The sequence below is a fragment of the Tigriopus californicus genome, chromosome 11 (assembly GCF_007210705.1).
Source record: "Tigriopus californicus strain San Diego chromosome 11, Tcal_SD_v2.1, whole genome shotgun sequence".
Taxonomy (NCBI): Eukaryota; Metazoa; Arthropoda; class Copepoda; order Harpacticoida; family Harpacticidae; genus Tigriopus; species Tigriopus californicus.
The window spans coordinates 935,998-952,332 of record NC_081450.1 but is presented as its reverse complement, the minus strand read 5'-3'; the positions used below and the strand labels follow the sequence as shown (position 1 = coordinate 952,332).

General features: G+C 43.2%; 1 long non-coding RNA gene across 1 annotated transcript; it reads right to left on the bottom strand.

Annotated features, from left to right (window-relative positions):
- Positions 1–13,472: 13,472 nt before the first annotated feature.
- LOC131890878 (uncharacterized) lies at positions 13,473–15,778 on the bottom strand. The gene is made up of 3 exons (XR_009374350.1): positions 15,111–15,778; positions 14,788–15,029; positions 13,473–14,705 (listed from the first exon to the last, which is right to left on the bottom strand). It is a non-coding gene; the product is annotated as an uncharacterized LOC131890878 (long non-coding RNA).
- Positions 15,779–16,335: the final 557 nt, after the last annotated feature.

Genomic DNA, 16,335 nt, shown 5'->3' with positions numbered 1-16,335 from the left:
GCTTGCTCTCGTCATAATTGCTCTTGGCTTGGATCATCCCAATCCAATGGAAGCCACCGTGGATTGCGTCTTCCACACGTGTGGTACCTTAGTCTGTAACTGGCTTGGCTGACTGGCTCTTGTAGTGTCTGACCCCCCTCGGGGTCGGGGGAAATGACCCCCCTCCTCTGTTCGGTCTGACCCCCTCCGAGGGTGATTGCAATCAAGGCACATGCGATTAGCCATATCATTATGGTTTTAGGCTCTGTGATGACTAAAGATATGGTTTGGTGACGCGTTTCCTTCTCTTCACCTTTCTGGATGAACCGAGCAGTCAAGACTTCTCCAGACTCAATGTGGTCCGGAGAAAAGGTAGTAAGCACGTCAAAGGGTTCGTGTCCGGGACTGACTTGGCCGAAGGTTTCAAGATATATGATGGCCAGCATTTATGGCGGGGAAAGCCGTCCTAGCAATCAAAAACAATTCATCTGTCATGATCAACTGGTAATGGTATGGATTTGCGGCTCATCTCAAAGGAGAGAGGAAATGCCCAAAGACTTTAATGATGCATTCGAAATTCGAGCCGTGGTCGTGCTCGGTGTGGTTTACTGATCATTTCTTAATGACTTGATAGGGATCAAGCAAGAATTGAGAGGTCAACCTGAAGATAACCGCCCTTGAGTGGGCATTGAGTGGGTAGCACACCATTGCGGCTTCCACCTGACTACATTTCTGGACATGGGTTTATGACCACGGAGATTAAAAGCGATCTCCAAAGTCCGGAGACGAATGTCTCCATGGCGCTTTTTGAGTGTTTTTATTGCAATTTGACACTTCCAAATGACCCTCACTCAGGAAGTGTTGGGAGGCAGACAAGCGCTCTCCAAATAACCACTAAATCACGGAGGTCTTCCTCCGAAAACTGAAGCTCTTGTTGAGGCAAAAAATGAGAGAAAACAAAATGTGCTCTACCCACTTTGGTGTTGGTGGTGTGTGTTCAAGCGCACATATTCCCCACTCCTGTCGGCAATTTATGGCCAAAGGAAACAGGAAGAGATCTGTAACTCGTGCCTCAGGAGAAACATGCCACCAGCCAACTCTACGTATTTCACTTGTCCTATTTCAAAGCCGACAACAACAACAAATTGGATTCGCTTTTGGCCCTTAGCACCCTCCATTCAAATCTGGACCTTGTTCTTCATTCATAGATATTTATAAGCTTAACCTTGTAAGTGGGCTTCTTTGCTACAATAATTTATGTTGCTTTAAAACCTCCAAACGAGAAATGTTTGGCTAAAAGAGTACAAGATGAAATGCAAATCCGCATTCAATTGAGAAAATATGCACATGTATTTTCATTGTCCAATGTAAGATGAAAGCTGCTCTGTGAACTCCATCGTGTTTTAAACGGTGTTTTACATCTTTGACAAAAACCTCGTTTGTAAAGGAGAAATGAGTGTACGTTCGTTCCTCACCATCTCCGAGTGAAAGACGCAAAGGGGTGTCCCCTGTTGTCGTTTTGCTCTAATTTCGTCTTCGAAACAAAGGACATAATTTAGCACGTGTCATTTGATTTGCAAGATACCACTCTCGAAATGGAGAGGAAGAGGAGGTAACAACAACAAAAGCAGCATCAGCTACAAGCAGCGAGAAACACCTCGGATTTGGCCATAAATACTCGCCATGCCGCCCGTGTTCCCAATGCATTGACAACGACAGGGAACAGAGTATTGGCCTGGAGGTAGCGATTAATTTTTGTTGTCTCAGCGCTGATAGGCTTCCATTAACTTGATTTATAGGGTGGCAATGTGGCGAAATAGGCTTGGTGAGGAATTTGGAACTAGTGGAACATTGGAAGAACATTGGATTTTGAAGACGCTCCAATAGTGAGCAGGTTCCAGGTCAACAAGATGTTCAGGATTATCTTGACAAATGAAGTTTTTCAATGCCGGGAGTGGTGTTCTGGGAGATCAAATAAACAATGCGCCCTTGTTCCAAGCGCAAGATGAATGTGGTGGAACACATACCGACACTGGGATCACCAAGTCAAGAGATTAATGGCGTTTTTTGCTGTATCCCCAAAGTTGCCGAATATGGCCAAGGTTAATCAGCATTCTAATTTGTTTGTGTCTTGCATTAATGAACCTCTTCGTAGATTTATGTCTTGGCAAACTTTCTCCAAATGGTTGGTTGGTATTCGAGGACTTTTCAGATGAAATCGAGACGGAGAGTAAAACAACTCCTAGCACCATCTCATAAATAATCCACTTCCAATCCCCCTGTCACTCACGGACCAAATCCAATTCAGTACTGTCAGATTTTGAAGTTTTCAAACCACCACAAGTCCGCAACCACAATGATGATGACATATGTTGTAGGGGGTCTCACCCGGGCAGGGGGGCTTTCATTTCGAACCGGGTGTCCCTGAGCTTTAGTTCATGTTTTATGGATTCCAAGCGGGCAAACCCTTGGATCACTCCTCACCCTGTAGTAGGGGGAATTATCATCTCGTGGAATTCAAGTGTCAAGAGCCCTCAAATATGAACATGACAATGACATAAAGTCCTCATTTCTACTCCATTGGCATATCCAGGTTTTTTTGTGATCAATAACGCACTCAGGATGGTGTTTTTGTAGTCGATGTTTACCGCGAGAATGATGCTTTGATTTACGAACTAGAAATATCCGTTCATTGCAATTTGCAATGGCCTTTCAAAAGAGAGAAAAGGAGGGAGGGGTTGTAAATCAACAAGAGATCGTATTGGTTCAACATTTGTCCACTCGATATCTGATAGGGATTTCAATTCTTACTAACCCCAATTCCAATTGTAACTGAACAATGGATTAGAGTTGGCAAATCTCTTTGAGCATTAAATCATGGCTTCTCTCTTTCTCCTTCCCTCCATTCGTTTGGAGGCTTAATCGCGAGCATCCTCTTTTCTGATTTGGATTCGGGAGTTGAGTGCATCCCTTGCCAGACCAAACACGAGACAATCTCTCATTGAAATCAAAGAAATAAATTTCAAACAACAATAAATCAGAGCGAGATTTGGCAAACCGTGACATCCGAACAGTGCCTTGATTATCCTTCTTGTAGACCGTGATCACGTGTGATTTGCAGCCTTTAGGGGAGCGGTGAAGGAGGAACTTGAAATATCCTTCCGACGATTCATGGAATGGAAGGAGCATGTCTCCCTTGATCAGATACATTTGGTCACTCCCCCTGGCTCATGATTTATGGTCCACGAATCCAAGGAAAAGGGTTGTTCCCTCCATTGTTCCATTTCCAGGTTTGAAGATCCACTTTGTTCCTCTTCACTGGCAGTGCTACACGCGTCTCTCCTTTGCTTTTGAGTCAGAATTGAATTCCTTGAATATGTAAATGAAGTTCTCAAATTCGGGCAGAAAGATGAATTGCCATCATGGTCCGTGATTGCTCCAATTGGATTGTGTGCCCAATGCCAACCAAACTAAGACCGAGACCTTTCCAGGTCTGACATGAAAAAGGAACTTCGGCCTCAAAGTTCAATCCTTTTGGATAAGAGGGATACGATAAAAACTAAATGGGAAGAGGAATCCATCCATGTACGTACTTGATGATAAAAGAAATCTCGATTGTTTCTGGTTGTCGTTCAGGCTTGACTGGTTACTGCTTGTTAGTTGTAGGACTCTAACAAGGGCGAGTAGTGACAAAGAGCATCATAAAACGGCGTGAAAAATGATCTGACAAGTGCATCCAAAAAATGAGCATATGACCCAAAAACACGGTCCGATGTCGGTTTCATCAATCAATCGCTGTGTGAAGGGGGTGAAAAACCATCACCGACTGGCCAACCTGATGGTTTTCTGTGAATTATAAAGAGTTTCGCCACGCCCTCAATGTCCAAAAAGCATTGAACAGGCTCAATTGTAAAATTGAGCAATCCATTCGGTCTATTGTTCATTTTTTGGCCCCAAATGACGGGGGCTTGAGGTCTCAATCGGCGGATTATTTTGAGGTCCCTAAAAATAGCTAATCATAATTGCTTAGAGCAGTTGGTTTTGCCCTGATTGAAGCCAGTTTGAGACATCTTTTTTCGTTCATATTCTAGGAAAAGCTCGCCTGTAATCATACGTAATGTGGTGGATGGAAACGAAGTTAATCAGCTTGCACGTCATGGTCCATCTGGACTAATCATCGCCCGCCTATGAGGTCCCCGAAATTGGAATAAATTATTCATTGCACTTACAAGGCAGGAAATTCCCGAGCTTTTCAAGGAATTCCAAAAGAGACACCTTTTTTATTGTTCCCAACACGGATATCCCACTTCTTCTCCTACCACCACCCTCTAATTCGATCCAACCTCTCTTTTGACATTGGTCCACTTCAATGAGCGATTTCCATCAGCTCAATCTGAGTGTTTGCCAATTGCTGGTTGTTGCTAACTGCATGCTAGACAAGAGCCATCAATGGTTGAGTCTGACTGACTGGTTGCACAATTGTCCATGTGTTCAAAAGTTGTCCACCTTGCTGTCCGTGTTGTTATTTTTGCCAATCGCGATCTATTGGAGCGTCCATGAGTGCCCATATGCGTGGATGAGGATCAATAAGTCACGAACAAGATTGATAGAAAGATAATTTGCTCCGATCGTGGCCAATGATTGATAAAAAGAGCAACAAAATCATGGTCCAATTTGATGCGTACTCTCATTGCACAGTGATCATGACTCGTCTGGAGGACAATAACCCCCTCCACTGATCCTGGAGACAATGCGTCAAAGGCGATCTGACCACGATGACTCGTGGAGGAGCTCAATGGATTTCCTAGAATTGGTCACGATTTTCTTAGAATTGATGAGGATTTCGCACTCTGGGATATCCCTAATGTGATCGGTTGAAATTCGAGTGTTTGTCCGTTTTCTCTCGAGGTTCCTCGTCGTCGTCGTCGTTGTCGTCGTGGTCTTCTTGGTCGATAACAACAACCCCCGTGTGATTTGGTTGAGTTCAACTGTCATTTCAGTTGGACAACTGGATGCGAACTCTTCGGTTCTTGGAGGGATACGATGGATTGATGCTCGGACTTCTAGAGATGTGGACTGCGAACGGAAGCAAAAAAATGTGTTATCTCCTAAACAGTTCACTTTATGCTAAATGAGCACTTCATACGACCACTAGTTCGTGTTAAATAGATGAACATGGCCAAGTTTGATCCCTAAACTATGCTTAGGGAACTCGGGAGATATGTCCTAAAAAAGTTGTGTTGCAAACAGTACTTAATACCCGAATTTTCGGCCTGCTCAGCTACCTAAGCTTTGGACAACAGAACTTTGAAACGAACCACTTTGCAAGTAAATGGTATGAAAATGACCCGGCTGTAATTGAAGAGATCTACTTTCCTTATTTCATTACTTTGATTCGAAAAGTGGCTTGGAGTTGCTTTGACCAAGAAGCTCGTTCACAGTCCATATTTCTTGAAGTTCGTGGTTGATGTTAGGTGATTGGGTGTGGGCCAGGAGTCCATGGATCATGTGTAACACAGTAGTCTTATTGTAGGAGTAAACAAGCCGGCCAGAACACGCACACACTATTTATCCGTCGAAGTAGATTGCTCACTTACTACCTCACTTCAAACTCAAAGAACTTTGCTTCAGTGCTCTGAGAGCCCTGAGAGCCCTCTGTACCAACACTTACCGAACCAAAGATATGGTACGGCAGTAGATCCCCAAAGCGTATGATTTAAAAAAAAGGGGGACTTTGAGATGGGAGGTGGTTTGTTAAGTACGCTATTAAGCGACCTTTCAGAGGAGTGGTGTAGGTTCTTAATACAAATCTGCTCAATACAGTTTTTTTATTTTCTTTCGGAGTACCATTATGAAAGGTTGCTGAGGTCTTCAGCTATTCTTCAACTTATATGTTTTTATTTCTGTCCACTATATTCAACTTAATTTAACTGATCCTGTCGAGATCCTCATTTCAGCTGAAATGTCTCACATTTTAAACGCATAACCTGAAAATGACAACAGACTCTCATCTTTGATTGTCTTTAGTCTGTGGAGCTAATGCACATGGCCGATCCGAGTTAATTTGCAGACGAGAGCAAACGATGATACGGACCACGACCACGGACAAGAAAGAGACAGAGAAGAAAAGAAAAGGGTCCCTCTCTCTCTCTCTGTTCGTCTTGCTCTCTTTCGTTTTCCAGAGAGAGAGAGAGAGAGAGAGAGAGAGAGGTATTATCATTCGTCAAATCAGTTCGTTGAAGCCAACAACCTGATGCTCTGTTTTGCACTACACTCCAGTACACGTAGTCCATGGCTTCCCCCCTTCCCCAGCCACTTCAATAGAGATTACTTGTCCAAGATAACGGATTTTCAATCATCCGGACGTGGAATAATGGCATTAGACCCAACCGCGCACGTCACAAACAAGCGCTTGAATTTCGGGAGTCTCAGAGGGCAGAGTGAGTCGAAGAAGCCAAAGCAATGGCTCTAAATTGACCGTCATCAAGGGCCGTCATGTCATCTATTGCTGCATAGGTTGGTGGTGCTCGCTTTTGGCACTTGTGGCTCGCTCCATCTCATATTTCCTCTATTCAGAGCTCGACAGTGATTCATTGCCCGAAAGCGGAGGAGTCACTTTAAATAATGTCCAACACGGATTCCGAATCAGAAACTCAATAAAAAGCCCGTCCAAACACGAGGAGGGAGAGTAGTAGTATATTGTATGTGGAGCAAGAAAAAGCATCCGAAAAAAAAACGATAAATGAGGCGGGCCATTTCCATCCCCCTTTCTGGTCCAATTTTCAGTGCATTCCCGAACTCGGGCGAGTTTCTTTGGCGTTTCTCTCATTTTTTTGTTGAACTAAAAGACGCACCCAATGACTGAATATTTATATAAATAATGCCGTCTCGCGCGTCATTGGCCACCCAAAAGCATTGGTTTCACTACCATTTAACCATTGATTATTTTAGCCTCTTCTCCATGAGAACCTTCTCATGTTGAGGATTGGGAAAGGGGATGACACTTTCTCATTGAAAACAAAAGTTGATGAAGTGCAATCAGGCCAAGTCACAGAGGGGTTTGTTTGGAACTGAGAAAGTCCATTATCTAGTCACACGCCACTCAACAATGCCCATGAATGCAGATGATCATTTCCACCGACAGACGACGCCCATAAACCCACGATGCCCCAAGAGACCTGCTCCAATGACGCGCTGGCTCAATCCGCCCCAAAGGAAGCCTGGATCGATGATCGGGTTTTGAAATCAAGCTTGACGATCAAGTCGATGATAATCGAGGGTGATCTCCCAAATTGCTGTCTCATTCCCGAGGCTATCATGATTGGGGGACTTTTTCTCACCCATTTCACTCGGAAGCTAGGTGTACCCTATGTCGGAGGTCAACTTGTGCCTGAAATGGGTCTCGCTTGATTGGATGTCGCTTTGCTGTGTCGAATGTAGCAGCCCCTCAAATGGACCCCAAAGTGAGGATGTTTATTGTTTTTGAATGTCCCGAGAGTGTCGAGCCCGAGTGAGTGTCCGAGTGCTATCCATGCTTATCTTGAGGATGACCAAGCACAATAAAAGTCCCATTTAGCCATGGATCCTTGGCACCTATCACCACCAACCATCCTATTTATGGCCATGGGAACACTCAAGCCAAGAGGGGACGTTTATCTCATTCGCGATGGATATGTGAGAAAATGCCAAGTTGCGTCACGAAATCCTTTTCCTCTTCGCTAAACGTCCAAAGTGTTAAACTCTACGTATGTGTACCTACTGAGGACGGACATTATTGCCGGTCATAATCAGAAGAGTGCGAGTCGACAGGAAATCTGTTCAAAAGGTGAATAATACTTGTCCGTTAACAAAGGACTTTATTCGCTGGTCTAACCAATTTTTAGAGGTGCTTTCCTCTTAGTTTCATAACGGTTCGCACTCACAAGAACTTGGTGTGTACGTACATCTCTCGGTATCGGTTGGTACTGTTGCTCCGTGTACCTCGGTTTTCGTTGCCCTGCTCTCAATTTGGAGCCATCCAAGCATTTACATCCAAGTCATAACTTGAGGCTGAAAAAGCACTGAAAGAATTCGCACAGATTAAGTAAGAATGTTTTTCTTGGTGCAAAATCTTCTCGTTGTCGGATTTTCGTCAAACAAAGTGTTGGGTTGGAAGGAGGGCGATGTTGGAAGGTGGGTGGGTGGAATTTGGCTCCAGGTGATTCACCCCCTCAAATTGCCAGACATGCAAAATATTTTCGTTTTGCAAAAGCTATTCATTGTCCATGTGGTACGGGGATCTCATACGTCATTCCATTCCAGTTCGTACTTGACTTGCGAGGCGAATCGGGGACGTCGTGAAATGCCATGGATGGTAAAGCTGAAACTAAAAGTCAACAAAACCTGAATTCTTACCCGAATAGGAATGCTATAGTCTAAACTTTTTTTTTTCCTAACTTTTATACCTTTGCACTTCATTTTGAAGCATTCAATTTTGTTTAATTCTAATGTAAAATTATCATAAGATGTATTTCATGTCACAATTTATTAGGCCTTTTAGTTTAGAAAGTGGTAGTACTGGGCTAATCATTGTTTTTATTGATTTAATAAGATGCATATATTATCACGCTGAAGTTCCTTTAAAATCTACACATATCTAGATCAATTCAGCTAACTTCGAGTTATATATACCTAGTAAATGTATACAGCAGTGAAAATGGACTGCAAATTTTATATATTTGCAATCGCCTTGTAGGGGATAATTACAAATTCAATTTATATTGGGATTCTTTGGTTCAAATTCCTCGCATGTAGAAGCCAACAAGTGTTAATCCAAGGATGATTTCAAACTAATGGAAGTGATGTGAAGGAAAAATGTCCCTAAATGAGAACAATATTATTTTCAGAACGTAAGTTCCAAGCTGTTTGACTCTGACAAAAAAACCAATTGCCGGTTGTGCTTCACATCAAAATCCTTAAGCATAGTAACTCACACTTGAATGTTTCGAGAAATTGGCCATTGTTTTGCTTTTTAGCCGATGAATAATAAAACTCTACCATTACATACCCCAACAGTTTCTTAGGAAACAAAAAGTGATTTTGCCATTCTTCAGGTTTGCAACGACGTCCCCTTCTCAGGCGAGTGAGTCCAATTGACACTTGAGCCCGGATGAGAAAAGTGTCTGAAGTGAACTCGCTTCAAAGCACGATGCTAGACTTTAGAGCTCGGAATTCGAGATTTGGACACAACTGAAATGCGTGAAGCCTGTCCGTCATACACATATCTGCATGCACCCAAATAATGGAACTACACACAAGTCTATTCAAAGTCAAAGGAGGAGAGTTATCTGTCCCTCGCTATCCGTGAATCTTCCCGCTGTGCACTTATTGGCCGTAAATTCGCGTACTCACATCAGTCAGTAGCTTTGAGCATCATTGTGCTACAAAACATGACTTATCCTCTAGGCCATAAAATTTGAGACCATGGGACCTGGTTGGGAAACAGTTTGACGTCAAAAAATGCTGGTTATTTCTGCTAATGATTCCTGTTTGGACAGGGACGGCGTTGCACTTTTGTCCAAGTACCCAAGTACTACATGTCAATTTGAAGGAGCTATGGATTCTTTGCAAAAAAATCCCAGGTCTCAGATTTATCGGTGAGCGTGTTCGCGACTTGCAAAAAAGTTATCCTGGCCTTCCAATTATGCAGATGGAGCCACTCACCCAGAAACACATTTCACATATGCGAATAGTAAAAAGTAGGATCTCATTCTCCGTGACCGACAACTTGGTCTAGTCCTATTTTCAACCTAGTATTAGATGACGTTTCATATTTCTTCGTCACACCTCAGGAGTCTCAATCTACTTGATTAAAGGCGTTCGTCGTCCTTTCCCGCGGGAAAGATCTTCCAGGTACTAGGCAAAAAAAATATTTCCTTCAATTATTAGTCACAGTGGCTTGATACAATATTCATCAGAAATGCCACTTCTCAATCGACTCTTGAGTCGTGGCGATTGCATTAACTCCGAATGATTGTGGAAGTCGGGAAGTCGCAAGCAACGGCTCCACGTGCAAGCTAGCACCTTTGGCTTGAGACAATGACCTTTGTTGTGGAGATAGATACGTCTACCGTACATTATAGCGAATGGACACCAACACACGAGACAAGACTTGGATTGCTGCCACTATATTATGATTGTGGTGTGCGGACGACTGTAAAGTTGGAAGTTGGAAGTTGGAAGTTCAACAATCTGCCCTCAAGGCTAGAGAGTGTTTTATGAAAAAAAAGGGATTGTTGACACTGGATGTGGCCCTCGTCTTGAAGCTCTTGAGTGGAATCATATATAGAATCTCGATACTAACTAAATATTGAAGGTCGGTCCTCATCATGTTGTTATCACTTCGTTTTCACCCTCGAATCAAAGTAGGTCATCTGAGTGCTCAGCTTCGCATTGGATTGGCGTAGACGTTGACGTACTGTTTCTTCGTAGGGAATAATAATGGCCTGAAGCTTCTTGTCTTGTTTGGCCCCTCAGCGTGAGCGATGCTTGTCTCCTAGCCTCTTGCTTGCTCTTCCCCGATCGATCGATCCACTTGCCATCCTCATTTACTTATGAGCTGAGGCTGGTGGGTAGGTGGGTACATCTCATCAGTTTGCAGATTGAGACCTACTAGGAGGCACAATCGAAGCCTCTTCTCCGGTGTCGCTCTATGCTCCTAGTTTAGACAAATGGCATAGAACGACAGTTCGAGGTTGTTTAATATCAGATCCTGATCGAATAGGAATCTGATTGCTATTAATTTTTTTCCCACCGTTGCATGTGATCATAAGTAAATTTCTATCATAAAAGGACTGTTCAATTTTGACCATTTAATTTGATCCAGTGTCGAGGGCAATGATGAGCATTGATTGGATTGCCAATTGCCATGTCCAATAACATACGTTATCAAGATTTTGCTCTTAAAAATGATTCGCCATAGAATTTGGTTGGCAAGGGTTCAGTTGTTGGTTACATATCTGGCAGAGAGAAGAGAAAGGAGAATAAACCCCAAGTTTCGGCATGTCGATCCGATAAAGCACTCATCGTGCCACTCTCACCTTTAACCTACGTACTTTTACTTTTTCGCATCTACTTGTACGGCATTGGTGCCGCCTATGTAGATTGATTGTTATCTATTTGATTAGATTTCCGTAGTTTCCCAAAACAGTACACTCTTGTCAAATGGTCAATCTATGTTTGCTAGTGTCTACGTTTCATGTCCATTACGTGAGGTGAAGGAGTCAATCTGGCATCTCACTTTCATGTTAATGACATGCTCAAGTAGGGCAGGATGGTAGTAGGACACACTCACCACAGACCTAGCCAGATCTTCGAGCTCGTAATTTGCTTTGTCAACTTGGATCAAAGAAGGCCATGTAGATAAGCCATCAGTGTGGATGGAGACAACTCAGAGCCTCCACATGAGCCTGTGTTTTAAAGAAGAAAAAAATAATCGGATTTTAATCCTCCCATGCGCGAATGGAATGGATATGAAGAATGCCAATGTGGAATTCAGTCCTATCTCAATTGGCCGACAATTGACATTTTCCCACCCGGAGAATCTGACGTCGGAGCTTTGAGGAGAGAGCATATCAAAGATAGCTTCCATCGTTTTCTTCGTTCCAACCCTCCCAAGGGAATAAGAAGGGTTACAACTTCGGAGCTACTGGATGATAAGTATCCAAAATGTATGGCAATGAAGCCTGCACATAGCCATTCTAACAAGACCTGTAATTCAATATCCCGCAAGCCGTCATTCACGTTGGGAAGGCATTTTTATGCGTCAATTATCTCGGGTTTGGCGTCAAATGTTATCGGTGTAAGCTCGGGTACAAAAAGCTGAGCTACATATTTGGTGCCAAAGGATTCCCATCCTTGGGGATCAATTCGCCATCAAGGCTTGAGCATTGGCATTTAACGGAGAAGTCAATGTCGTAAATCCAAGTTGAAATGTCTTGTCTTCGTAGTGAGGGAAATGATATCTAGGACATAACATCCTCATTGTTTTGATTATCTTGAGCAAAAAAGTCTCGTCCCATTTTCCCAAAATGAACAAAAGGTCTGCTTTTTTATCGATCGAAGTGGAACTTTTACTCAATAGAATGAAGAGCTTGCGACATCTGTTATTTGGCACATTTGCGTCTTCTTAGTAAAGCTGTCTTTGTTTGGGTCGAATTCATTAATAAAGGCGTAACAAATGATTCTATTTTTATCTCATCCCCAAGCCTTAACGACGTTGTTCCAACATGACTACTTTCAATTGCTCGTGCAAAAACGTTTTCAAGGCCTTCTCTGAGGTCACCTTTTTTTTGTTCAATTTGACCCTAAAAATCGAGTTCACCAAAATCAAACCTGCTCGTTTTCAAACTTATTCGAAGACAGGAAAGCCATTTCATGTATTGGCAACAAGAGAACAAGAGATCGTGTGTCTGGAATTGCTTGTCGAACTCCAGAAGAGGCGATTAGCTTGAGCTGAAAAGCCAATGGCCAATTCCTGGGATTGACGAGAAAGATGTCTAATGTGTGCCATCTCCCGAAGAGTCTTGCCAATTTGTCGGGAATTGGCAATAAATTGCGACATATGTCATGTCTTTCCTGGGCGAGTCTTCGGCTAATGAGCTGTTCGCCCATTCCGTACTGGGTCAATCCTGGGTTGGGGAAACGGGTCCATTTGGCAGATTGGCTGGATTTGTTTACGACTTGATTCGGGAGATGAGTGATGCTCGTCACAAAAAGGCCAGGTTGCCAAGGTTCAAAGAATTGAGAAAGTTTCTGCAGCTGCGTGGTGATTTGGGGGAATTAAGGGCACATTTTATGCCGCTTTTATTTCCTTTTCTCAGCAAGCGAAAAGTGCATCCTTTGGCCCGATTTGAGGTGGTAGCTCACCTCCTGCATGTGAGCTACTTTTAATTTAATACAAATGAGCTTTTGAAAGAGAACTAGTTCTCTGATGTCTGGGGTGTTTTGATCAAACGCGGAGATAATCTTTAAGCTCCTCCACGTTCTGCTTCGCTTCGAGCAAAAAATGTCACTTTTTCAAGCACTTTGCCAAGAAACAAAAATAGAATCACGTAGTACATTGAAAACGAAATGTCTTAGAATCGACTCTCGAGCCCTTTCTGGCCCAGAAGAGGCCTCTTTGAGCAAACATTTTCCATTGTCTTTTCTTTAATGGCGGCAAAGCGTTTTCTAAGAAAGTGGTCAAGCTATTCATGTTTCACATAAGATCATAAAGGTATGAGAGTAACTGTTTACGCCTATTGCGAATCATTTGAAATCCCGATCTTACCAAATTGATGGCATCAGATCAGGTCTCACCAGGCATTGTGATTAGGTATGTAATGACTGATTTAACCATTCATTTTTTTGATGAAATATTTCAAATGGACAAAAATTAACAAAGATAATTAAGGGACCCTCCTATACCACAGAGACAACCAAAAAATCGCCAAGTATGATTCCAATCTATTGTTCAATAACAAGTTTGTCCCCGGCTCATTTAAATCCTTGGAGCGTTTCGCTCTCCTCATAATTGACCAATTCCCGGATTAAGTATTTGCCATTCTTCATCTCTCGCCCAGACTGCGGTGATTCTCCCGGATTGAAGTAAAGTGAAAAGCTTCACTGAATGGTTTAAGCCTATTTGTTTGATGACAATACCCAGATAGGCGGGCCAAGGAATCCGAGGATCTCGAGATGCACCGCCGGATGATCCGAATCATCCCAACAAGAATAGCACCACCATTCATGATTTCCCGATTCGATACCACGAACGTGTTGACAATTTTGACACTGATGGTTGATCTCAACTATTTGGTCTGTTACGACCAAGGAGAAACAAATCTGACCCTGATGAGTATCACTCGAGCTTTCCACCCAAAGAAGATCTCCTGTTTCAGGGAAGAGACTGGAATATTCAAGACTTGTTTTTCGTCATTTATGGTAATTGAGTTCATGCCGCTCGCTATGATTATTCCTTAATCAAGATCAAGATACCGATCCAGGCTTTCAAGTAGTGTTCCTCCGCCTTGGCCAGCCTCCTTGGCCTCCTTGGCAGCCATAATGACCCGGACAAATATCTTGTGGTGCCAAGAGCTTTTAACAAATATTTGTGACTTTATGGCGGTCGGATTGAATTCATCCATTGCTCTTAGTCCACCCTGAAGCTTTGGAGGGGTACCTCAGGTACCTGAAGGTCTCGCAAATGGCAGATGAGCCTCCCCTTGGAGCGTAAGAGAGTAAGCGAGGTGCGAGGCGAAAACACAACTAAATATTGGCAATGCTGCTCTGCTCAAGGTCTTCTTCGTCCCAGGAGAACCATGGGACAACGGGTGGTATGGACTGTGAAAGATTGGAGGACTTGATAAGCCCAGAATTCATTATCTCTCTGGCGGCCACTAAACAATATCTCACATATTCTGTTATTCCTCCCTCATGGACTCCTTCACTTTGGCCGAGTAATAGGTCGGTTGGTGCCATTGGTCAATAGGTGGTGATTGGGAGGTTGGTTGGAGTTTTGCTCACTGAGCATTGTTCGTGATTAGATAAACATATATTTATAATGGGTTGAGGTTCTCGAGATGCCTTTTGATGACTGTAATTATCTCTTTGAATCCCCAGGACCATAATGGCTGTTGGGGGAAGATGATCACCACCCACTGGCCAGTGCCCACCCTCATAAACATCATCAGGATTCAAGATCCATCCTGCAAAAATTCAGACCTGTTGAGTCATGGTTCGTGAGAGACAAGGGGAGGAGACCTCCACAATTGGTTAAATCACAAGTACCTTCGTATATATTCAGATGGTATTGACATGTCTTACGAGATGGCGATCAATACGTCAGGGTTTACATTTTGATTAATTATCGCCAGGAGAGATTCGACACACATTTTGAAATGCAAATTCGTAGCCGTTTAAGGTGACATCAGATTGGTATTTCCTGAGGTAAAAAAGTGCGATGTTCAGACCAGGACCCGCAATTATATCACTCCCCTTTCCTCCAAAAGCTGCCGAGCCATCCTCCGTCCCTGCAAGACCATAACAGAACAAAAAAAATCACCGTTTTCAAGTACGTACTTGTGGATCTGCTTGGAGGCCCTACCGACTACCTATGAATCTTATTTGTCAAGTCCTCTCTTGTGTTGTGTGAGAGAATGAGAGGGATTTTACGGTTTATTCCTTTATTGATCGGAGATCTCCAAGTCGAATGTGTTTTTCTCGTCCCCCTGTCAGTCCAGGTCATCATCATCCATTTTGGCGCTACCTACGAAGAACCACAGGTGTTCAATTCTCAACTGTTTTTCTCGATCTCCGCGGAGACGAGTTACCCGTCGCCAACAATGATTTTGCTTGGGCCACTTATTCTCTCCATTTGGACAAATCTACAGATCAGCGATGCATAACTGTAGTTTATAAAGCTTGCAATCAGCGTTGAAACAAAATGGAGCTTCTAATCCCAGTTCTGAGCTGGATGGAAAGAAGAGCTAGAACAGTGTTGTTGAGCAATTTAAAACCAGGAAAGAGTCCTCCTCCTCATCTCACCCTCAACCCGATTCTCATTGTCCAAGCAAAAAAATACCATTGTCAATTCGATTCACTTCAATCACATCTCTTAGCTGGTCCGGGTTGCCAACTCAACCTTTAAACATATGGACAGATCTCTCCAACTCAGCAATTGTTCATCGACACAAACCAATAGAGTACTATACAAGAGAGAGAGACACACGAATTTTTCCATTAATTTGACCTATTCGATACTAGGTGTTTTGACATTTCAGGGTGGCGAAATTTCTCCATGCACCTTCATTCTAAACGAAGCAAGTGTCCCCAGTGTGTCCTTCATTTATAAGTGCTTTTTTACCTTTTCTCTCCTAAATACAAATGTTGCTTGCTGGTACAGTAGTAAAATTGCTTCTCATCTCTTTTGAGATATAACACTACAACGACTTAACCTGGTCACTCTGTGAAAGGGTATTGGTCCTGGCAACCCGGGATTGACAATAATCATTGGCCAAGTCCACCCAAAGTTTAGACTTTGAGCCCCGCTGAGCCACGAGAGCAAAAGAGGCCATGAGATTGATAGTATAACGCACCCCGGGTTTCCAGAATGGTGGGAGATTTGCCATGTCACTCCCATTGTACTGTTCAATGTAGTTGACACGGCTGTTGACTGGCGAGAAAACTACGTTGAGGAATCAGAACAACCAGCACAAGAGGGTGAGGATCCTGAATTGCAAAGCACGGCCAATCAAGATCTGTTTATTATTTTTCATATGCAACGGAGAAGAAAAACATGGTTCTCAAGCGGACATTGATCCCAATTGGCTGGTGACC